We start from the raw sequence: 25,433 nt of genomic DNA on the forward strand, positions 1-25,433 counted from the left end.
TTTCGCTCTCTGCTGCCTCAAACCTGACGAAGCAATGTCCACGAACAAACTACGTATAACAATTACATAAATCATCATCATTTTAAACATAAGACGTCTATTGCTGGATACAGGCCGATAAATATGTATACCATAGGACCAATTGGAAGCAACCTGACCTTAACAAAAATAGTGAGTAACATTAATTTCAGCATTACAATTGAAAATTGGTAGTTCTTACTTCAGTTTACTTACTGTTTACTTAAAGTGCAAAGTTATGGCAATTAAAGAGATGTCTCAATTCGGTAACGTAATCGAAAAAGAAAGGGAACGCAATTTTGTAGAATCGGATTACCTCGTGACGGGGTTCGCGAACCGCGGCCGTCCCCGGACACCAGTCGCACAGAGAGAGACATTATCCGAGCCGCCGAGTCACGAGCCGGCAATTTGATAGCAATCGACGTTGCGGTCCCATCGATGGCTTTCGATCACGCCACCCACGGACTGCGATCGCCGGGTTCGCTAGGTGGAGATCTAAATGCGTAATTATCACCAACCGTGCCCCGTAAATTATGGGAATCGGACGAGACGCTGCGATCGCCAAATTTGTTGCCTCACCTTTTTGACTAGCCTATCATGGATATGCCCGATGTTAATATATTATTATTATTGTCAATAAACGTCAAAATTGTGTGGCGGAAGGCGCTGTTCACGACAAAGAGTGCCTACATCGCGGTTGCGACTGCGGTGGAACTGTGTGGGTTAACAACTTCATGGTCGAATCATGGCTGGCGGTGGAGCCTAAGACAAGATCAGCTGGAGACGATTGAGTGAGGTCTGTACCTATGATTACTCGCTCTCTTGGTCCTCTTGTCCTCTGGTTGACGGACTCGAGGGACATCTTTATTCAAGTAGGAATTTTGCACTTTAGAATTGCTAATTATTTTTAATATCATAAAAACGTCAATGTAATCAGATCGTGAGTAAAAACCGGCTCGGAATTCTGGTCTGGTGAGAATACTCGGCCAAAAACAAAACATTTGGTCTTTTTAAATAAAAATAAACAATTTAAACATTGTAATATCAAACATGTAATTGTGTAATTGTAACATGTAAAAAAAATAACTAATTATTGGATTATTTATTTAAAATGTGTGGTATAAGCTGTAGAAGAAATGTTTAACAATGAAACTCAAAATCACGTGTTAAATAAAAGCAAGCCGGACTGCCTTCCAAAGTAATATAAGCGTGTCCATGTTCAGATAGCGTGTGTCTATATATCATCGAAAATTGGGCGGGAAGAAAAAAAAGCAAAAACCGAAAAACCAACAAACTGAATATCACGGCACCTACTGCCCTGAGGAGCCAAAATTTAATCATACATATTATCCAGTTATGACAGCAAGTACGAACTGCAAGTAAAGCATGTTCACAGATTAAATAATATTTGTTTTTACATCAAGATTTCCCCATAAATTAAATGTTTCTTGATTTCAAATAAGATAACTAATGTTATCAATGACATACTTATGGGTAAAATTAATAATTTTAATTTTTATATATTGATTTCATAGATGAAATTATAAGTATGATAATTAATTACAGCCTAATACAAAATTTGAAACTCAACTTTCCTGCGTTGCTTAATTAACATACCATACGTACATAAAAATTCTATGAAATTGATTCTTATAATTTTTAATTACAAAAAATTAATATGATTTATAATGAATGTGCAGGTAACTTGGATGTCTGGGATATAAATTATGACGCTAGGCGAAAGAGTCTTGATATTTGACGCGAATCGTGTATTGATTGTATTTGGGTCCATTGATAAAATAAATTGCGTTCGATATCATGAAATCGGGCAAAACAATGCACAATTCGATTTTGGAGCAATCTGTATATTTGGTATAAGGTAATTTATAACGTAAGCTCGCCCTGTATAATTAGGTCCGGTCTGGGCCACGTTGATTGCTTATTATATTGATGTTTCAATTTTATACTCATTTTTATGGCCATCGACCAACTGCGGGCGGTGGCCACCCAGACCGTCGCGCCTCCCTCTCGCACCGATCGACGCCTCGTTAAATCTATCTTCGTCTACTTCTGCGTGAGTGGATATTGATCATTTCGTCTCTGTCCTTCGTTGGTATATAAGTAGCGTCGTCCTTTTCTCGAGCAGGTTACTGATTATGGCGAGGAAAGTTGGTCTTTAGCGTGATGTGTCGAGGCACGGTGTACCTTGAAAACGATCACACCGCGGCTGATATCGGCTCCGACAGATGTTTTTTCCTTTATTATCTCCCGCCTTGGTTGTGATTGCGTCAACGCGTAATCACCTGCAAAATGTTAATGTACTAAATATTTATTCTATCAAGTTTTATTAACTTTAACATGGCACAAATGATCGCGCGGACTTGGAACGTGATACCACTCGATCGTAAACTGGACGTGCTAATCTCTGAGCTGGCGTCGTATCTTTCGTATAATTCCATAAATTCTTTGAGAATTGTTCAAAGATGCAATCTTTAACGGGCACGAAAGCGACGAAAAAGGTTCCAGAATACGAATTAAGATGAGTCTTTAAAATTTTATTCAGAATCAATTAGTGACAGGTTTGAGGAATTTGGGACGGTTCTTATCCAATAAAAAGTGTCGCGGACTTCAAAAGGAAGCGACTAATTAATAGGCTTTGAAACTCCACAATCGCGTAGCTCACTAGAAGGGCATGCGAGTGTGTTTCGACTAACAAATTTGTTCTGGATGCTTCCAATAAGCCGGCCCAAAACACAATTACCGGAATTTTGATCCTCAGGAATTTTCGACTTTACAAAATTCTTTTTACCTAAACCTGTCAGGTTTTATCGACCTATGTTTGCAAAGTATAAATAGTTTATATTCTATTACATTCATCTTTGCTTAGTCCAATGTTTTGCTAACATTTTTTGCATCAAATAAATATTATAGCTTGGTAATAGAATTGAGCGAGGTTGAGACTATTTTAGTGAACGCGACCTATTTTGGGCATCTCTTATATTATATGTAACGGGGTCATTTATAATAGGTCTATAAGCTTTCATGGTGTAAATATAAGCTATTTTATGTAAGCTTTATCTTATTTAAGTTTTAAAAATATGAGCTATTCATATGTCCCCAAATTTTAATACTTTTTCACTGCCTCTTTATAAATATAACCATTTTCTATTGACAAAAAAATCATAATTTCTACTGCGTATCTAAATTTTCGATATCTTGTCTTCAAGAATATCAATATCTTTCTGCACTATTAGATAAGTATATGTGTTTAATATAACGTAGTATAAAATTAATAGATTATAATTCAAATATATAGTAAAAGTGAATCTCACCTAGTAAGCTAATAATATGCATCGGAGGCCTGTGTTCAACCTTGTGCTATAATACTGTAGTAAAGGTATATAATACGTTTTTATATTATACCAATAAAATTTAAGGCCAAATTGATACTTGTCCTGTAGGCCATTAACTGTGAAAGGTTCAACAAACTTCATTAAAATTTGCGTCTTGTTAAAATGAGTGCACGTGATGGCGGAGTTGCATTGACAACATTGTTGTCCGAACGCAGATAATCGATGTTGTTAACTTATTTATAGTTTCCCGTTGCGTTCGAAAGTTCCAGTTATTGCGCTTTATAGTGGTGTGAATGTTGCTGTGTACGCCGCCATAAATTCAATTTTATTGCACGTTACACAAACATTTGGCTTAAATCACTTTAGTTGAATTCCAATGTCTTTAGGTAAAGAAAATAAATTTAAACACATTGTATTAATTTGTATATGTTTGTGTTGTTTGTCGAATCACAAATCGGTCTCTTCGGTAGTCTGTTAACACGATGTGGAGACCGGTTGTCCCTCACTATTTAACATTCGAGCTCGTTAAGTTTTATTTGGAAAGTTCGAGAAACAAAAAACGGGAAAGAACGCCGTCGGCCGACAAGCGGCGCCTGCGCATCACTTATAAATCACGGTCGGCCATCTTGTAGATTATTCGATTAACAAGTCAACTGTTAACAAACATAGATCCTTTCCTTTCATCCGTGTTCTTGGCTACCATTAAGTTTACGCTGCCTGATTTTTGTAACAAATCGTGACATTTTTTTTTTGGTTTCTTTCACATTGAAATATGTGCCTTATTGCTGTAGTTTTAATGGTAAATAATATGTTTAAAGGCCACGGCGGCGATGTTTTGAAGACGTATCCCATCCCGTTATGTTCCCTTTCGTCACAGGTATGACGTTAAACGGGCCCTTTTTGAAATAGATACATCTGTATTGTCGACGATAATTTAATTCCCGTCAAATTTGAATAACCAATTGTTTGAGTGACGTTTTCGATTCTGTGGAATAGATTTCGTTTCATTATGAGAATATTCAATATTCTGACCAGTTGAGAAGATTTTATTAAAAAGGTATTTGCAGGACAATTTACATACTTAACTGAACGTTTATTTTCTTATTTAATTCTTCATGTTACATCCAGACAAAGAAGAAAAAAAACATCTAAAATAGATAATAGAAGAAGAACAGTTAGTAGTATTATCTCAAATCGTGATTTCTTCCAGGCAATCATTAGATGAGCATTGTTACTGGGAAAAGCGATAGGCCATCAAGTGATTTGTTTTTCAAATAAAAATACAACAAAAAAATAACATAATTTTTTACTGTAATAAAAAAATAAGGTTCGGCGATTATGAAATGCCCACTAAAGTCACACATACTGTTTATTAAAAAGTCAAAATGGCGGATTTATTTCAATAATCGCTGCTCGAATTTTTACTTCACGGCTAAACTAAGCTAGTGGTTAGTAGATAGGCGTAATTAATAGTTAATATGATATAGTTAATAGATTAATAATTTATACGATCAGGAGAACAATAATTCATTTCTTCGGTGGCTGCGAGACTTTGGCACCGTAGTATTAATAAAACATGTTCGCGATATCCGTACTTATTAGTAAATAGTTGTAAAAAATCTTGTATAATTCAATGACGTGAATCATATTTCGTATGTTTATAAAGATACAATGTCTATCTATAAAGTGGAGACAAATTACCTTGTTAAAGTCGTCAGAGAAAGCTGGTTGTTAGCCGCTTTCAATCGGTTTTAGTGAGAAATTTTGCCTTAGGCGTATGTCCAGCTGTGGACGTCATAGGGCTGAAATAATACCGAATGGATGCCATAAGAAGGGAGCTCAATTTAATTCTAGTTTCTATCAAAATGAGAAGATTGCCAGAAGGTTCCTGGCATTCTTTTCATGATGTATACAAGGGGTCCTTTAAATCATTTTGAGCAGATAATAACATGAATAAATAAATAATACCATCATGGGACTAATTTCCACTCAGCAGTAGTGTGGAAATAATATTATTTTCCGGTTTGACTATAGGGGAGTGAGGTAATTATATTTATTACTGGACTAATAAGTTAAGATGCTTTAATTATGGTATTACATAATAGGCGATCACCGCGCTCTCACAAAAAAAGATATGGCGTTGTTATTCCTTTTATAAAAATTAAATTAATAAGATAGTCATTGCTGCGCGAAGGATGTGGGCATACAAGACGGGTTGGCTGTTCTGGCGACTGCGAGGCGGTAATTAACACAAAAAAGGATGCGGACAGCGAGCGCGGGTGGTCCGATAAGTAGGAAGCGATCCGGTCAATTACTAGTTGACAGCGGCAATTAAAGGGTCAGGCGCTGCCGGTACATGCGAATTGCACGGGGACTACCGTCCTATTTACAGAAAACTTTTCAGAGATATGACGTCACCAAATCGTAGTGCCACAAGTTTATTGTACACATGTGTGTTTTATGTTTATAAGACAGTGTCAAATGTCATACTGACAGCGAAACAATGGATTAAAACGTAATTGCATACGCCTTGTTTCATGAAATTCAGCTGTTAATTGGCAGCCACGATATCAAGTCTTACAGCAGCTAATTAAACCAATGGCCGTCTTTGCCATTTTGCACAATATAATTACTAAGTCTTTTTTAGGGTTTGTGAATCTTATATAAAAAAACTTTAAAAAAGTATTTTAATAGTGTGAAGGACTTTTATGTGATAATAAAGCTTAGGAATTAATTTAGCTACTACTGTATTAAAGATAAGGTGAAAGTGATCATAAAAATCCCACCTGAGTTTGTTGTGGGCTCTTCTCAGATCATAATGCGTTTGACGTACCGAAGAATATCATTCTAAAGGAGATCAATCTAATTCTGATTTATATCAAACTGTTTCGGAATTTTTTCCATGACGTACACAAGTGTTTACTGTTAATGATGAGAAAAGTAAAAATTAATTATAAAATAATTAAAAACCGTGTCGTAATTAACGAAACGGACTATCTTAAATAGGTAAATGCTTTTCATATTAATTTTAGGGAAATCCCGGAGGCAACGGTGACGTCTTCTGTAACAGACTTATTCCTATTATCAAGAGAAGAAGTGCTAATAGAACTTATTGTCCAAAGATTCTCTTACAACCATGCGATGGACCCGATACTCGCAAGATGAAACTGGTTAGTCCCATTAAAACTCCTTGGAGTTTTTAAGCCCTTTATTGTCGATGGTAACGTGCTATGGATGTTATAACGTGCTATGGTGCTATGGTGCTACGGATGACATTCGCTTTAGTGAAATTCTGGCAGTACCCTAGTAAAAATTTATAATTATATTATTTTATTTTAGTGCTTTGTCGAATAAATTCATTCATACAAACAAACTTTTTTTTTTCGATACAATCTATTTTACTTTTACTCTCTTTTAGTTTACGAATAAAGGTAAGCATGTCTAATTGAAATTGGTTGCATTCTCCAAGGACTTCCAAAACATCGTACACATGCGAGTAGCAAGCGCGGGCTGTTATGGCAGTCGCCTAGGGACGATCTTACTTTGATATCTTAACGTATTCAATGAATTGAAACGTAAGGAGAATAGCTAAGAAAGTACAAGAAAGAGTTATTTTTACCAATCAATCAAAGCACTTTTCCAATAGTAAAGAAAGTGAACATGTGACATATATAATCTATTTGTATTAAAAAAAAAACAGTGACTCATCATTGTTAGAGCCACGAATGTTATTTGACTCTTCACTGACACCTTCATAATCCAAATAAAAATAACGCCAAAGAGATTCATAAAAGACTCTGGTAGAGCTCCGAAGAATCGTGTTTCTCTACCATAAACCCTTTAAGAACGGAGGCCTAAATTTCCACCAGCGGAAGCGTAATTATAGAGGATGGTTGATAGAAATGGTCACGAAACATCGTAATTACGTTACAATATTTTTATCAAGGAGAATCATGAACAACGTACATTCTGATACGGACCATCGATTTTAATGGAACAGCACTAAAGGGATAATAGCACGTTCTGAACTGAGTTACTGGAGCTGAAGGACTAGTACAAAATCTTGTTTAACACCCAAAGGGCAGGGTATCATGTGTAAATCTTGATCCAAAAAATATTCCCCCAAAACTAAAAATAGGACATGGTTTTCTGACATTAAATACTCTAAACACATGAGAAACCAAGTGAAAAATATGATATTCAAACATTGCCCATAATTAATTTCAGCTATTATATATTAATAGCTGATCATTGCTAGGAATGCGGCGATGTATCGCAGACACATAATATGCATTGCCGAGCTCATAAGGATCGAAGCATTACATGACCGATGCATGGAATTCTAACCGAGCATTCAACTTCTCAGATCTCGCATATTAGTATAGAGAGAATGCATCGAACTTGCAAGCATAAGTTTTCCAAGAGTTTTGTGTAATTGTTTTGAATCAATTACATTCCAACTGTCATATACATCAGTATATTAATCACGTGAAAGGATATTGTAAGTATCTTTATGACGCTGTACATGGTTCCCAAAACCTTCATCAAAGAATTTATCGTTCTTGGAGTCAAGCTTTCCTCAAGATAGAATAAACAAAGCTTTCCTGAAAGAGAAGTTGCAATTGAGAATTTTTGTTTAGTGAAATAATTGCCAGAAGCAATAAGGATACCTAATTTGATTTTTGGTGTAATATAATCTAAAATGTGTATAACATTTTTAATTTTTGATAATTATCTATTTTTTTGTTCATAACCTTTTAAATGTGTTTTTACTGTTATTTTGATGTACAATAAAGTTTTAACAAATAAATAAAACCTTTTATATGGTTATAAAAAAGTTTACAAAAATATTTTAAGTTATGCAAGAATTGTGTAACCTACCATTTATTTGATATTAATAAAGTGACATATTTAATATATTAATAATTATATTCAAAAAAATTTGTTTCGTATTTTGTTCTTTATTATTATGATACAATAAAACACTGTCATACGTATCTTTTTAATAGATCCAAGGGCTCTAGCAGAATATTTCAGGTATTGACGCGTTTCTCAATCGATAAAAAACACAAACGTACACAGAATTACTAAAGTTCAAAGAGTCAAACAAATGTTATGTACAAAGTAAACCTCTTGTCGTTCAATCAACTATGATTTGACTTCATTTAGTTGTTGCAAACAAAATGTGTAATCCTTAAAAAGAATAGAAGAGTTTATTTTGTGAAAATTATGTTAAATATCTTTAATATTGATGACGATATATATGATAATCACTGTTATTATCTCGACTATATAGCAATTATTTAAAAAAAAATATTTTACGACGAAGAGGCCGATTTTTCCTACATTTACTTTACACACTGCAAACAAAAATTATCACGGATAAGCTCAAGATTTCTTTATGAAGTAAAATCTGAAATAATGAAATCCGCTAACGAATGATAATAACCTACGTAGCCCAGAGGATTGGCATGTTAATGTGGCAGCGAGCACGCTTCATACCGTGCTGAACGTTGGGTCGTTAGAACTTCAAGGTTCTGGAGTGGAGATCACGCACAAGATGGATCGACGACATAGTCGTTGGACACAGGCAGCGCAGGATTGGTCATCGTAGCAATCTTTGCGGGAGGCCTACGCCTTGCAGTGGACGTCCATCGGCTTAAAAAAAAGAAAACGAACTACAGAAATATGGAGTGTTATATAATTAATGGTGATATATGTTTTCATTTACTGTCGTTTTAAGTTTATGTACTAAGCAACAAAAATTTGGATTATTGATACCTTTAGTTCCAAAGATTCCATATAACCATTCTAATAAGATTTTACTATGGCGTTAAAAGAATCTAATACTATAAATAAAATACCTTTTAACTTTTTTTTTTCGCCAAGCATTTTGTGTAATGTTAACAAAGAGACATTGTTTCAAATACATTTTAAACGGTACTAGAAGTCAGAATTGTAAAGTTTCGCACACTACGGCAATGCGGACTGTCAAAAGCCGATGCCGGTGCTAGCCGTTCACCCTCCAGTGTCCGGAGCACTCGCCCCCGCCCTGTCCACTCGACACCCACACCATCAGCCCACCCCCTTGCTGACCCTTTCCACCGTACTCTACCACTGAAACTCGAATCGAGTTAAGTAACATTAAAATAAGGTGAGATTTGAGAGACGATAATTCGTTTTATTTTACTATTGTACATAAAAAAATCGTATTATTTTTAAAATTAAATTAAGTCTACAAATTCAGTCTTGCTGTTGATTAAGAAATAAAAAATTAAAAAAAAAACCATCGAGGCATTAGAAAATCTGAATCACCCTAACTACAATGCTGAAAAACTGTATATTAAAAAACTCTATATCAATTATGTTTTAAAAAAATTATTGGTTATAAAAACAAAATGTTAAAAATTACTTTCATTTCTTATTTTCGTTTACATTAATATATAGCTAATAAATACATAGAAACTAAGTTTTTACGTACATTTATTGACCAACAATGGCAGTGATGTATTCTGGTTAGTGAGAATTGGTAGTGCAATAGCTACTAGACGATTATCTTTTGACCTTCATATAAGTAATTGTTATCATATATTTCTGATAGCTTGTGGTAATGGATGTACTAATATGTTTCATATCCTACATTTTTATGTAATAGAGAGTATTCAACTCACTGTTTCGGAGTAATCCGTTTAGCGAGTTTATAAGTGATTTTATGATTTGCTGTTCAAAGACAAATAGTAGGGGTCTCGACCGGACGTGCAAAGGTGTCATGGAGACGGCTCACTCGAGCGAGCTGGAGGTAGACTCGAGTCTAACGCAGCCTAATATAGCTGTTCTGAAGGGCGGTTGATTGCTCACTAAGTGCCTACCCCGCCTGAGAGCTCGAAATTAGCACTTGAAAGCGTCTTGAGGCTTGTGTCAATATGAAATCTCTGCTTCAGCTCCTATTGTAGAAGTAACAATCGTTTGGAAAATGCTTCTTGCGTTTTTGTTTGCTAACTGAAAGTACTGTTGCTTTGAAAATCGAACATTTTTTTTGCTGTTCCCAATTCATATTTGAAATTTTTAAAATAACGAAAGTTTCAATTTCAATTAGCTATTTGTATTTTATGCTACATTTGTTTACTTGATGTCACATATGTAAAACACGACATATTTTTTCGTCTTATTAGGTAAGTAATACAAAAATTATTAAATTTGTATTAAAGAATCAAAAGGTTCTAAATTCTAAACTATATAATAGAAATGGGTAAACAATATCTTTTTATGTACTAATTTTAGACAATTTATGTTACGCTAAAGTAATGTATTGATTTCATAGTTTGATATTATTTTAAACATATTTCGGAGTCTACAGGCTGAAAATTTTTTTTTTACCGATTTTAGGCAAAACATTTTAACTCTGTCTCACCTAACACCAGGTGATGACGAGGTTTACGATGATATACGCATTAGAAGAAACTCTTGATTAGAAGACTCCAATTATAATTGGCTAGAAATAACGATCCCAGTGAGTTGTTCCACACCTTGGCTCTTCTCACTAAAAAGTGCGAGTGGAAAGGATTCCAACAATGTACGGTTGTCGTAAATTCGTGCATCTTGTTGAAGGAAGTATATGAGGGAATTATTTGTTGTAATTCCGATGCACTCTCTCCAAAATGCACTAAAAATACCGATAAATTGGCAACTTTACGCCGATTTTAAGCTTTGAAGCAGTCACCAATTTTTTTGGGAACTTTGAATGTATCTATGAAACAGATAGCACTTGTAACTTAAGACTCCTTGAAGGTTTCTTTAGATGTTAACGTTCTCACACATAAAATACGGTTTGGACAGTGCTGTTGATTATATAATCAAAATAAGGGTGACGCGATGGTAAAAAGTATCCATGTAAACGCATCTTTACATTTCTTCGTAATTGTTGTCGCCCACTAATCGAAAGTCATTTAGGTGTACTTACACACAAAATAAGATAGAAGGAGTGGTTATTAAGTTTAACTTGAGAATATGGGGAAGAATATTGCGATAACTACGACATTTTCGTTGACCTATAGTTACCTATACAATAATTATATTCTAGAAAGTTCGATCTTTATCGGTTAACTATTTATATAGCTTAATATAACTCAGGACTGGCGGATCAGAATTATCTGTTATCTTTTACTTTACAGACAACTTAACTTTTCTAAATAACGTATCTATATTATCGTACGTAATCATCTATTTGACGGAGAATCTACATATTAACGATTTAAGCTTATTTGCATAAATAATTGTGTGCATATAGGTAATGAATTATTTAAAATTGTTGATAGTAAACTTTAAAAAATATGACTTGTATCTACGGAGTCATCATCAATATAGCCGTAGGTCGTTCAGTACTGGAGACCTGTGCCTTCCATATAGATTCCTCGTCATCCTATTCAGCTTTTTCAGGTCCACGGTCTTTGCTATAGAATATTAACGATTCAGCTGCATCTGTTCGGCGCACTATGTATCATCTCATCTATAACTTCGACTTGCCTATACACTGAGTTACTTCAGTTCGTTTACGGATTTCCATATCATAAGGAGTTAGATTTACTTATTATTGAATATATTTACTTAAAACAACTAAAGTTTTGCATTAATCAGTATACATATTAACGATAATATGTTTGATAGAAGTATTTTATATCTTTCTATCGTGATAATTTTACGAATTCAATATATATTTGAACAAACAAGTTTTTGTGAGTAAGGTTACCGAAAATAATATTACCCTATTGATTTCTCGGAGGTGAAGTTTTCGTCGAGCCAGGTCAATTTAAATAGTATAAGCCACTTACACACCCCCATAGTTCCCCCCACCCCCACCCTGAACCAACATGGCGTCATGATTGTCACCTACGATTCTACAATATCTACAAATTTGACTAGACATTGTAAAATCAACTCTATCTGTACAACAATAAGAATGGTACAAAGCGCATTATTCGAGTGGTCGTATGCACCTGAGAACTTATTCTTTTAATGCGTGTGCAATATTACCCCATTCCATGCAAACAGTTTTCATTCGAAAATAAGTCTATAATCTTTGTATTTAAGTACATATTGCAATTGATCAATAATAGCTCTAAATATGTATTGAAGGCGTGACATTAACGCCCGCAGGGATTGTGGAATTATAGATGAAGGGTTGTCGCGGTAGGGTTAAGTGGTGTATTATAAAGAAAACTCAGTACGTTGGGGTCATTAAATATTAACTAAAATGGCCGGCAGGCGGCGGATCACATTCGCTTGTTTAGAAGTTGTAAACAGTTTCAAACTTGTCTGTACAAATTGCCAGGTGTTCAACTGTTGTTTTTTTACATTATTATTGTTTCTTTTACTTTTTGTCCTGAAAAATTGTCCGTATCGACTTTCAGTTTCACAGAGACCGAGGTAGCAACGCGCGTAAATCGTGTAACCTAGAAATCTTGGGGGCCCCCAAGGAAGCCTTGGCTAAGGTATATGCATTATTATTTGGAGGTAACAGAACGTCTGCTAGACTTAATTGCTGTTCTCTAAAATATTGATAAGTGTATTTCTAATAGAACTTACTGTTCCCATGGAAACAAATATGGCTAAAGATCACATAACTATGGCGAACAGGTGCTACGACCTAGTCAACGAAATAACTATGAATTCATAGTGAATAGACTCTCGCTTCTACTTACATCGCATTATGTAATCAAGAGATATACCAACGAAATATCTCTATAACATGCTGAAGCGTTTAGACCCGTCAAGAGCGAGAATCAACTTATGTTAGGAATGGACTTACTAAACAACATAGATCCGTTCATATAAAATTCGGTTACTTAGAGTAAAGAGTCTAATCGATGAAGGTAGACGATGCACCGCGAGGAGGCCTTCTTAAACCGCCAGATGCGAGCACCATACCTGTTCTTCCTCCCGACAACTCGATAGATTCGTCACGCGCATGGTGACAGTTGCGTGGCATTGCAAAATTAAAAAAAAACACACACACACACAAGCTCTACTACATCACTCTGTATCCAAACTTTAGGACCAGCTTTCATAAAAGGTCATAATATTAAGAATAACATATGCAAGATGACCTGGGATTGTTGAACAAAAGCAACAAGAAGGTTCACGTAAGGCTTAACTTTTTGGCGAGTGTTGCGAGCAGGCGGCAAAATAAAGCAAAGCGGGCCCGGTCTACACGACTCACAACCAATAATAAGGCCATTGTTTTTATACAAATACAATATTGCGTTTATAAATCCGATAAGCCTGCAAGTGACAGAGAAAACTTTAGAGCAGGGATTGCGACTATAATAAAAATATAAATTATAATACATCTCCAGTACGTAAGATCTTAATGTCTGTAAGTATCTTTATACTAAATTGTTTTTTTTTACCACGGTTCTTGGGGGGAGAAGACGTTTGAGTCTAAATTTTTATGCAAGGTTTAAAAAATGCGGATACGAATTTTCTGCTTCATTATTCGCGTCAAAAATATTTGCAGTGTAATATTACTTGTAATAATGTAATATAATATTATGCGTGAAAACTTTATTGACTTTTTTAATGTATAATCGTGTTTGATGTAAACCGACGTTTTTAAAGTAACACAATATATTTGAAAGTAATTTTATTTAATACGGCTACTTCTACACAAAACAAGTACAACAAAAAAAAAGACAAATTACACACGGTTTTCCGCGTTTGGCTTATTAACGATGTATAAATGAGCCGGTAGATGCGTTGTGGGTAGGCCCCCACCAGGTAGACAACCACTAGGTAGACCGACGACTTATTTAAAGTTGCGGAAGGTTGCTGCATGCGGAATGTACGATTTTGGAAATCTTTGAGGGTCCGGCGATGGTCTAGTCGACGCTGATGAACGATGATAAATTATGATGAACTCTTCTTGATCCCGAATATATACAGTATTAACTACTCCATGGCAGTCTCTGTCCACGCATGGGGCAACAAGAGAAGCGCGCGCGTCGGCGAGCGTGGCGCCAGTAGCCTCCATTTGTATTTATTTATTTATACCTTGTCTGTCCTTATTTATGTATTTATTCATCTCGGATTCTCAAACATCACTAAGCTGATGCTGTTTAGGTTAGAACGATCAAATTTTTTAGGCGAAAGGAATTTCTGACAATTTACCATTTCTGGAATCCGAACGCGTGATAAAGAACCTAATCGATGCTAGAATGCGAGCTATTTTTAAAGAATTCACTTGTATCGGAGAAGTTCGTGTAAAAAGATTTCCCGATTAATTCACGAAATGAAACTACAAATAGTGATGTTCGAATTAATAGCAACATTTCAAACGATCTTATCGGTGATTTTAAATTAAACGTTTTTTCCACAGCCAGTATAAAAAAAATGATGTTTTTTTTTTAAAAAAAACCGATACAGCGGTAGGATTGCATTATACGAAATTCCTCCCGCACAGAGTGTAGACGGGATGTTTATTAAAAAAATGTGTATCTTTAAACCATAGGTATATAAAACTTATGCGGAACGTCATTTATATATTTATAAAATTAAACATTTATAAAAGGCAGTTCTACACTCACTCAATCGAGCGAGGGAAAGCTATTAATATGTAAATAAATGATAACTTCATTGATTTAAAATAGTTGTCATTGAAATTAATATTATTTTTACATTTTTATACGAGAGTTGTATTCCTGTTCCAACTTTATAATACGCTGATCAAATGGCCGCTGGGGTTTTAAAGTTCTGGAGTGGATACAGCGGACGAGCGTAGGACGCTGGGCTTGCCGGTATACACGCATTAGGTTCTTCATTGCAGTCGAATACAGTGAAAATTTATAAACATAAAAATGTTGTCGGGAGACACTAAATGCAAGCCTCTTCAAATCAGTGCTATAACAAATTTGTTAAGGAGGCCTACGTCCAGTAAAAGATGTGCTATTGCTGAAGATGATAATGATAACGAAATAACGCTGAAGGATTTTAATGAGTAAATACTTTCGTCGCCTATCATCATCGACGTGTCAGCCGGCGAACGAGGTTTAGTCTTGCCTTATGTAGTGACTTATAGCGAACTTGACTACATCACCGGTCCACCTATTTTACCCTTCATACAATTAATATAATAAATATAATGCTTCGGTTAAAAAAAAATTGTAGCTAAAGAGACATACCCTTATTTTATAGATAGTGAGAACAAATGTAACGTTGCGCACGATTTCATATTTCAAACTTGATTGATCCTTTCATTTAATTTTTCATTACAGAACTATTTCGTCCTCGTCGTTGCTGTTTCAGCTTATAGACGCCCACTGCAAGGCATAGGCGGTTTAGTGATGGCTGTTTGGTATACGCAAAGGACGCTGCTGCCCATCCTCTGGAATCTTGTTTGTGAGCAGTCGCATTGCATAAAGTGTACTTAATGCATAAAGTGTGAATTATAAAAGATTGTGTCCCAGGAATCGAACCCGGTATCTTCGATCGCGAGTATACCTACCACCACTAGACAAACCAATCTACCATTATCAAATTAAAATTTTCAGAGAATAGCTGTGTGCATACCGCTTTCAATCAGTCTTATTAATAGGGGCACCGGAGAGTAACGTCGCTTTCTTAAATTCACACAACTACGTTTTTAACAAGTTTTCATTTCTAATCAAAAATATATTCACCTTCGTTATCAACAACCTTTTGCCATTTAGTATATAAATTCTGAATGCCGGAGCGGTAAAAATCAATCGGTTTTGCTGTAAGATATGCCGACAGAAACGACGTTACTTTTCGATCTCCCTAATAGTAATCTATGGGGGTGGATGTATCCAGCAGTAAATGTTCTACGGCTTAAATGATTGATATTATTTTTGTTACTTTATTACTTTAATGTTATACTTGTATATGTTATTATGTTAAAAAAAGGATCTATGCGTGTTATATATTGTACGTATATTTTTAAATATGTTAAACTTTAAATGACAATGTTTACGCGGGGATGCGTTGTCGGATCATATCTGTGCAGAACAAATAGGAGCAGGGCACTGGCGGGGAGCTAGTTCAATTACCAATTACCGCATGCCGTATCCGACGCCATCGCGTCGGCGACACGCACCCGCTGTGTTACGATGTAACAAAACGTGTAATGTAACGTAACGTGTTTTGTTACATTAAAAATTTACTGTAAAATAATAAAGCCTAGAGAAAGGGATAACTTTGTTACACCTTTATCTAGGTTTAATATAATTACACACATTCTTGGACAACTATATACGATATAACAATACACTCATAGAATGTCTCTAAATTGCCATGTAATCACTTTTAAGAAGTTCACGAAACCAAAACTTGTGAAATCCTGTTATTGTGTAAAGAAAGTGATCATAAAGTTAAATTTAAGGATTAATAGCCCTACTATAGTATTAAGAATGATGTGAAAATGACTACAAAAAAACATTCGAGCTATTTGTGAGCTTTTCTCATATCAAGGCGCGTTAGCAACCCGTGCTTTAAGTTGGAGGAAGCCATTGTAGAGAAACTCAATTTGACTAGTTTTTATCTAATTTAAATTTTGCTCTTGAGGCTTTCTTTTCGTGAGGTACACTGCAAAAGGATCCTGGCTGGATAGTTTTTTTATTTATGTAGAAAGTAAATCTTTAAATATAAAACGTAATGTTTCACTTTGAGAAAAGAGTATTACATGAGATTTCTATTCACGAAAACTTCTCACACACTTCTTTATCTACAATTCTCACCCCTATACTTATTTTAATACTGGAAACTTAGCAATTGTTTAAACAGAGTCCCAGTCAGAGTATTTTCCTTGTAGCAGCTGGAAAATATTTGAAAGAATAAAGATAAATACGGAATGCTCACACTAGTCTCGAAAGGGAAGCTTTACCTCCTTTGGCACATAGTAACTCCTGTCCACTTCGTGTTACTGCCTTCCAGGTTCGATTTGGTGGACGATGAAGGCCACTCGAAGCTTATTTTCGGCGTTGCTATGATAGCGAATCAATACGTAGCCCGATTCTCCAAAAACAGAGCCTGAAGGTTATACTGAACTTAAGTGTCAATTAAAGTTGTCTTAATCTGAATATGATCTTTTTCTGCACAAATAATACGTCATAGCTTCGTTTTATTTACGGATTTCTAATCGCTTATTTATATGTGTTTGATAATTAAAACGTTAATTATATTTGGTGTAATTAAAGATGTGAATATACTATCAGATTTATCCACTAAAATCACCCGGCGTCTTCCACAATCTACAATTATTCTTCATATTCTTTGTCGTTTCAATTCATATACAAATCTATGAAACGTGTAGAATAGTTTAAAAGTAATAAAAATATTCTTCGCATATTTTAAATAATATATGTCACACATAGAATAATTATTAACGTTTTGTTGTGGAAAGTTTCTTTATTAATAAATAAATATCTTTCATAAATAACGACTTCAAGATACGTGCTAACAAGGGACGGGTAAAGATTTGTACGGAGTTTAGCGCGTCTTGTAACGACACTAATGTTTGATGACGTTCAGGTATTCACATGGGCGCTCCGTGAGAGGTCATCACGTGTAGCAAGAAAACTAACTTAACGAGTGTAAAATGTCAGACAGGCGTCTTCAGTGCTGTACGGGCTACGTCCAATTTTCCTTGTTTTCTTTGAGCTCTCTGAAAAGCACCCAAGTACGTAGTGCAGTTGAACCGTCGACTTGCTATTGTCTTTAAAGAGCCCAAGCTCCTTGCGTAGTGTGCTCCCGTAATGACTTCAGGCGATAAAATATTCAAACGGAACGAAGCTGGAGTTAAACTGTAGCCTCCAGCGGCCTGCGTCCTACGTGTTCGCAATTCGTTAAACGGAGAAAGAAAAAAATACATTTAATGCATACACATTGTCCCATAAATCAACGTTAATTGTGAAATCGAGTGAATCGTTCTGACTAATACTATAAATCTAATTTAAAAATTTCTATTTTATTCCGTTTATTTTCCAGCATGGCTAGTAATAATTTTGAGTGCTAAAAATGTGATTTTTTTAACAAAATGCAGTATTATTTTTCATCTGTCCTTTATGAATTATTAATGTAAACATGTGGAAAATATTATATAGAAGTGAAATATGGTAATATATTGTAATAACAAACATAACAGGGCGTCTAAAAGATATGTATTTTTTATATTATAATTGCAGAGATTCCAAAATACATAACACTTTTTTAAATAATCTTTCTGGGCTTAGCTACTACTTGCTATAATTAATTTAGATATCTTTTATTGTTAACATGCTCTTAGCAAATATTCATCAACACCAGTTCCAATCATTTATTCGTTCTAAGGTTTATATTTTAAGACTTAATAAATTAATTTTAATTAAATCAATTTCAAAAAGCATATGCTATTAGTATAGAAATACGATATGTTTATTAACGGTTAAAAACAATTTTAAAAAGAGAAAAATTATTACACAAAATTATGTATGTCACGGAAACATTTTTTCCTTTTTTAAATAATAATTTTAAAAATATTTCTTTGTACTTATTAAAACTATTTTTGTGATAAAGTTTTTGTGTGAAGGGATTTTTATAGACTGCCTATAATTAAATAAGTGACTATGATATTGTTATACATAAAAGTTTTAATTGACATATTAGTTTTTTTTCATATAAGTAAATAGCGGTTAAGCACAGATATAAATTATCTTGTATTATGTTTTTTTCGTCACAAGAATGACGTAAGCGATAGATACCATTTCAACGAAGACTCTAATTTTGAGCTAAAAATAAAAGATGAAGACTAATTGACGGTAATTTTCTTATTTAAATAATTTAAAAATGTTATAACGTTTTTCATAGCTAACAATAAACTTATTACGATATTTATGACAACCAGTCAGAGTAAAGTAACCTTCGCTGTCACATAACGTAATCATTCCTTTCAATTCACAAAACTGGATCCGACGTATTTTCGGTTCATTCATTTCTCTAATCAATGTTACTCTGATTCTCCGGATAAGCTGCAGCGCGTATCTAACATGTTATTTATCTCAAAATATTTTTCATCTCGCCCCGCAGTTAAAGATTAGATAAATTTTATCACCATCTACCATTTTTATGGTCGATATAAAACAATAATATGACAAACAAGAATTTTTCTGAATGTTAAGGTAGGTTAATAAGATTCGACTGTGAGTACAACGATGAATCGGGCACACAAAATTCATATTTCTTGGTTTACTTCCGTTCCTGTAGCTGTACAGCTGTAGTCCAAGTCATAGCCTGTATGAGATCGTATTATAGCTATAAAATTTATTTATTTGAGAATGTATAAAAATTGCAACATCTTTAATAAACGTGTTTTGTTTTCTTAATTCAATTTATTGAAGTTTACCTCGGATTTAATGGTTGGAATTCCTTTACCTTCATTTTTGAGAATTTTATATTTATTTTGGTGACCTTCAAATATAATATTATACCTAATAAATATTTTGTTTTTCTTATATCCACTTTACATTACATTAGTACATTTTTGTTCTATCCTTATTTCGTTGTTTGAGGTGACAACTAATGAATATGTGTGTGTATATTTTAGTTTAAATTCTTAAAGCTCTTTTGCGTAAAAATAGTTATTTCTTATTGTCACGCAACCTAACTATGCATCTCAACCAATTAAATTAGAAAGATTTGTTCATATTGACCAGTTGGACATGCCGCTCTCAATAGTAATATTATGGTTGTAGTTTCGTTAATAAACGAACGTATACTAACATGGATAATAAAAAAAAACTTTATTGGTAAAGTAATTAATACTAAATTTTCGAAGTTATTAATGACAGTCCATTAAATTTATATAAAAATATAATAGCAATGAGTCATAAAAAAGGAATTAAGAAAAAATTAAATGATCATAACATATAAAATTCAGAGAACAATTTGCAGCATCCGTTTTCGTCGTCGATCCGAAAATTCCCGGTACGCAATGGAGTCAGTGTACCGGCTGGTGCCCGACGGCGCGTGGCGTTTGATGCGCCGACAAAGTGACGCCGCCGAGCGTGGGAGACCACGTGCTGGACGGATTATGCAGCCAAATGATGTTTCTACAACTTTCTTACAGTCCCAATCCGCTGATTGTAGGTGGCGCCAAGAAACCAACCCCTATATTTACTCTAAACTCTCCGTCGTGTCTGAGATGTCCACGACAATCCGGATGATATCATCATCATTTCAACCATCCGTCCGCAGCGAACATATGTGTATGCAGGCCATAGACTTGCAGAAGAAACCGGATGTTGCCTGTATCAAGTGTCTTTTGATACCTTTAACATCTCATCTTCCGTATGGTTAGTGATTTTCTTTATCATATATATAGGTGGAAATTCTTCACCGCGCTTGCCACTCTGTGATCTCTACTCTCATACCTTAAGCTATCTAGATGCCATATGTTCTGCCCATTGTATTTATTTGACTACATTTCTGCGTTTAAAATGCAAAAATTAACCCACGTATATATGAGTAATATGTATCTTCGAATTCCAGAAAAATGCAACAGCTGATTCAATTAAAGGATTTAAATATGTAAGCCAGACGTCCCGCGTCGATAATTTTCGTTAATTACCTGTAGAAGAGGATAAAATCAGATCAAGAGAACGGGCGCCAATTAGTGATGGGTGTGGTGCGGGGAATACTGTTCTTTATTTTGACTTATTACAAACACTGGCTGGTTAAAAATTAAGTAAACACGATTTAAAAAAAAACGATATTTAAATTTGGAACTACGATTATTAATTACTTAAGTGTTTCCTTTTACACTGATGCCACTAAGATGAAATAAATTAGTAATTAGTTATTTATCTACACAAAATCAAGCGGAGTTCATAAATTATTTTATTTTGCTTTAAAGTATTTCCAATTATATGGTTAATTGGTAAAAAATTAAGCATCTTTTAATTAAAAAGTATGTTTATTAATTTTGTTACTTGACGTAATGATGATCAAAAAGATATTTATAAGTTTTAACCGATTTTTCACATTGCTGCTTTACACGCAAGTCATGAATTAAAAACGGTACATCACTAAAGATTCGAGAAATATGTTTTTTGAATCAGAATATGGACCCACTTCGCATCAAAGGCGGGTGGTCTTCCTGTATGGCTCGCCCGCTGCGCTCACAAATACCGACCTGTCTTAGTAAAACACGAAGTCATAGTTATCTATAGCACACGATATGATGTAACACTTTAAAAAAAAAGAATTGAAGTTCACGAGGCTTGATACTTGGTCGATTTCGTAAGGTAGTAGGTACAGTGTATTTGCAGTAAGAAAACAAAATCCTCTTTGTCATACATCTCTGCCAACCCTGCTGACTAATTAGGTCATGAAATAAGCCCTTCAGAAAATATAAAGAAGTTTTGTCGATTATAAAAATTAATACTAATACGGTAACCGACATAGCCCAGCGAATTGGGGGAGGGGGGCTCTGGGGATTGCAGACTAGGAATCAGCAGGGGCTGTGTTGGACATCCAACCACAATTTGTACCTTGTTCAAATAGACAGACTACGTGGGATGCTCGTCTCTTCTAATTGGTTTTATTGGAAATATGAATAAGGCCACTGTCAAGCAGTAGACATCATACGGTTAAATGGCGAATAATATATAATTTGATGAATCAAAAAATTACGTCGTGTTTTCACTGAAAATAACCTTCAAAAACGCTTTGTTTTTCAAAATAAAATGAACGTCAAAATAAAATAAAATGAATGTCAAAATATAAAAATTGCCCAGCTTCGCTGTGGACTGATCGGCATACTTACGGAATCGTCCTGAAATCTATGAAGGAAAAAGTAGATGGTAGAAAGCTGTAAAAAGGACCGAGCGTCAAATGTAATTTTGACTGCTGTGAGAAAAGCATTAAGAAAACTTGCCTAATGCCGGACGCGCAGGTGAAATTATTGGATTAATGAAGTGTACCATATCAAGTATCAAGGCGATTAGCGCAAATATTGTTACACTTGACGTATTAATGCAAAATCAAGAACGCTCTGTTACGGTAGCCTATATCACTGGCCAGCAAATAAATACTCTACTGGTCACTCTATATTTCTTGTATCTGGTTTAGTGGATGTAAAAGTTTCTTTCTAAATATTATAATAAAAGTGACAATAATGTCTGTGGAGGTAGCGTAAGTGTAGTGGCAAACGATTTTTCTATGAGATTGAATAAGGAATGTAGAGATCCGTAAACTAAAGTAAGCGACTGGGAAGTTGACATTGCAGTGGACAGCCCACATAAAGCGCAGAACGGATAGCCGCTAAAACCTAAAGGTTCCGGAGTAGAGACCACGGATTTGCATGCGTAGCTTATGACATCTACTCACAACGTGTATATTTGACCTTGTTTAGGTCACCGGATGACGTTAGAGGTAGCCCACTTCCAATAAGAAGTAGTGGACGTGCTGTGGTTTAAATGATAATCAATATACGAAAAAAAAGTATTAACGGTTTTCCTCCATTTTTCAAATTATTTTTCCAAAAAGGTAACATAGGTAAAAATGACCAGCTAAATACCCATGACACGTATCCCTTTTGAGAAAATCTCATGTAGGAGTGACCTATTAAAAATTTAAAATTTATTGCTGTAAAAAAATGAAATGTAATCATGTTGTTACTAGTAATAGATAATGAGCATGCTGTACCAAAAGATATTTAGGTCATCTAAAAGTACTATTCTACCTATTTCCATAGTTAAATTGCTGTTACAAGCTTTTATCCGTTCCATTTTGAGGAAGGTTTTCTAGTGCTGGACTAACGAGTCTTATGTCTTAACAGAGCGAATATTAAATAGGTGATCACAAATACATATTCCTAAGAATGATGAAACAACTAACTAATCTCGAATATAGATTTTCAAATTTTAAATTTACTGAAAGAATTCGAACCTCTTCAGATCTAACTGATTATCTCTCGTAAAATCGATTTAAAAAAACAAGCAACTTCATATCTCGTTCTATCTCCAAATTCGATGTCTTTGAGATGTAGCGGAACATTTAAAAAAAGGAGAGTTCTGGAATGCCAGCAGACATTCAAATAAAGTGGCTCGCGGACGCGTTGGCGCCAACGTTCCAAGTCTACTTTTTTTTAAAAAAACGGAGCACGATTCAGTTTGCCGCGGACTGGACGCTGACGGCCGGACGACTGATGTCAACGCGTGCTTGTTGCTTCTGCCTGCTAATTAGCTAAGCTCAACATTTCTTGTTCCTTTTTTTTAAAAGCTAAAACGTCTGCCAAACCTTAAAGATGTCTATTGAATGTTGGTCAATGAATAGAATGCTTTAGGTTGTGTTTTTATTTTCCTGAGAACACCTTCTAACTGTACGTATTAATAACGATATCAATCATGAAAAAAATCAACTTAAGTATTTATTAATCCCGTAGTTAAATGTCGGCAAAAGAAAAGTATATAAAGAAAACATGTCGAAGTAAACATAAACCGGCAAGGTTTTTGTTGGTGTTTTTTTTTCTGCCATGAACATTGGCGACGTTTGTATGTTTTAATCTGTCCTTAAAGGTGTAACAACCGTCTAATTTTAATCCATCGTGTGCCACTTGAAAACGGCAGACTTGCTCCGTTCAGAAACTGTCACAGAATCCGAGATAGGATTAGCGAAACCGTGCGTAAAAAGCGCAATGCATTGTCCCCCGATACAGCGGACCTTTTCTTATGGGATTGGATTTTAGTAATTCCAGCAAAAACGAAAATCCGAGACGACATTTGGTCGGAAGCAAATGTGCACTAAATGCTACTTGCGGATTGTCCGCGCTTGAAAAATAAAACCGGAGCCCAACTGCGCATGGTCGCTTTTCGGTGCCTTTAGAATTATTAAACGTTCGACAATGATTGAAACTACATCTATTGTCGTCATTATCCTTCCAAATTTACGGACAATTTACGTGAATCTTCAACGTTACGTTTACCAAAACCTTTTTAAATATTATAAGTATTTATATTATTAAAATATGTGTTCTTAAGAAACTTATAATATCCTTGCATTCGATGATGCTTAAACAAAAAAGACAAACGTTTCAATATTACGACTAAAATAATTCGGAATAAACATAATTAATGTTATTAACGATAGCATTTTTAATTTTTAAATTAAAGTAATTTCTAAAAACTGTTTTCAAACTAGACGTTTTTCATTGTTTTTTTTACTCTCAACGAATTTAATTTGGTTTCATTAGCTTTAAGTTTGAATTAAAAGTAGCATCATTTGTGATAATATAGGCCATGAAACCAACGGTTTTGACAAAACACTAGCCATATATTTGTTTGTGTTTTTACTATTGAAAGTTAAAAATTCTCCGAGTGAAACTGCAACCAATAGTGAATCCTTTTTTAAAATAAATATGAATTAAATTAAACTCTTTATAGTGCGAGTGGGTTTCCAAATATTAATATGTAAATATAATATTTAATAAGTTATAATTACACAGGGTGATTGAAAAGAGGTATTAAACTTTCCAATCTAAACAAGTGGAAAGAAGCATGACGCCGTAAACGCTATAATTAAGTTCGCTATATTTGTTATTGTAACATTAAATCGAAATTATCTAGTATAAGTTTGTGACGTTATCAAGAATTTAAAATAAATAAAATCAGGAAAATATTTGAATGTTCAAAAAATGTGGTGACCATTAACATCTACTCTGAACGTAACTTTACAAAGCAACGAAATGTCACTTTAATTTGTCACAGCTCGCTGCCGCTGGAACCGTTTCACAAATAAAAGAACAAACTAATTTGAAGAAATTAATTTGTCATTTGGGAGGGAACTAGTTTAGCGAGACAGATTGAACAAAAACAACATTGACCAAAACATTTGAGTAGTATTCTTGTAATCCTATAATTATCACGTGTGTTATTTTTTTGAAATATGGTTTGCTGAGGAAGAGAAAGGTCGTTTCAGGAATGAGGAGATCTGTAGGTAGCAGAAAGTATCCGAAATTGGGTAGCGGATTCGTAAATAAAAGTGGCATTGGGCAGGTCGCGTAGCGTACAGAACAGATAA

Source organism: Battus philenor, unplaced genomic scaffold (genome assembly GCF_028537555.1).
Source record: "Battus philenor isolate CCGP_79_NKW_IND1 unplaced genomic scaffold, ilBatPhil1.0.hap1 SCAF_23, whole genome shotgun sequence".
NCBI lineage: Eukaryota > Metazoa > Arthropoda > Insecta > Lepidoptera > Papilionidae > Battus > Battus philenor.